The sequence below is a fragment of the Buceros rhinoceros genome, unplaced genomic scaffold, assembly GCF_000710305.1.
Source record: "Buceros rhinoceros silvestris isolate BGI_N320 unplaced genomic scaffold, ASM71030v1 scaffold14338, whole genome shotgun sequence".
Lineage (NCBI taxonomy): Eukaryota > Metazoa > Chordata > Aves > Bucerotiformes > Bucerotidae > Buceros > Buceros rhinoceros.
This window is the reverse complement of record NW_010427519.1, coordinates 27,960-28,605: the sequence shown is the minus strand read 5'-3', so window position 1 is coordinate 28,605 and position 646 is coordinate 27,960. Positions and strand designations below refer to the sequence as shown.

The following is a 646-nucleotide window of genomic DNA, read 5'->3' as shown; positions in this document are numbered from 1 at the left end:
TCCTGCTCCATTTCCTTTCAATTTCCTGTGAATTCCAATGCAGGCTGATAAGTTCATCCTGAAACTGCCATTGGACAAGTTGTTCCTCCATCTCATTTTTAAACAGTGTTTTTTAGCTATGCTTGGTTAAAAGGGTATCTATTTCATCCCAGGCTGCATAGCAGTGGCTAATTGGCTAACGCTCATCATGCTTTTTATGTTGCTGTCTAAAACACTGGAGGGTTCTTCTGGATAAAACATCCTACATGCAAACTGGAGACTGGTATATGATAGATCTGCTGTCATCGCTTTGTATCTATCTATGCAGTAAAATTGAGATTTATGTTGCTGCCCGTGCAGTCGCCTATAACAACAACCTCCTAAGTTCAGCTGAGCAGGGAGTGCACATCTCCGTTAGGATCAAGCCAGTGGTCCCATTACACCAGCACAGCTGGACACAAACTGGAGATTCTGTTGCTCGACACATGCTATCATGGGGTAGCTTCCTTTGATTCGTGCCTTGCTGGGTAGCCACCGGGCCTCTGACTCACTCTGGGCAGATCCGCATGGCTCAGGAACAGGATGAAGTGATGGGCTCTTCTCAGTGTGGGCGAGGAAGCTCGACCATCTAGACAGCACTATGCTGGTTTCCTAAAAGTGTTCAGCA

The 646-nt window shown here is 46.3% G+C and overlaps 1 protein-coding gene across 1 annotated transcript in view; it reads left to right on the top strand.

Moving 5' to 3' along the window:
• The window catches only part of TRAF3IP2 (TRAF3 interacting protein 2), an 18,514-nt gene that overhangs the window by 10,394 nt on the left and 7,474 nt on the right, over positions 1 to 646 (top strand). The window lies entirely within an intron of this gene.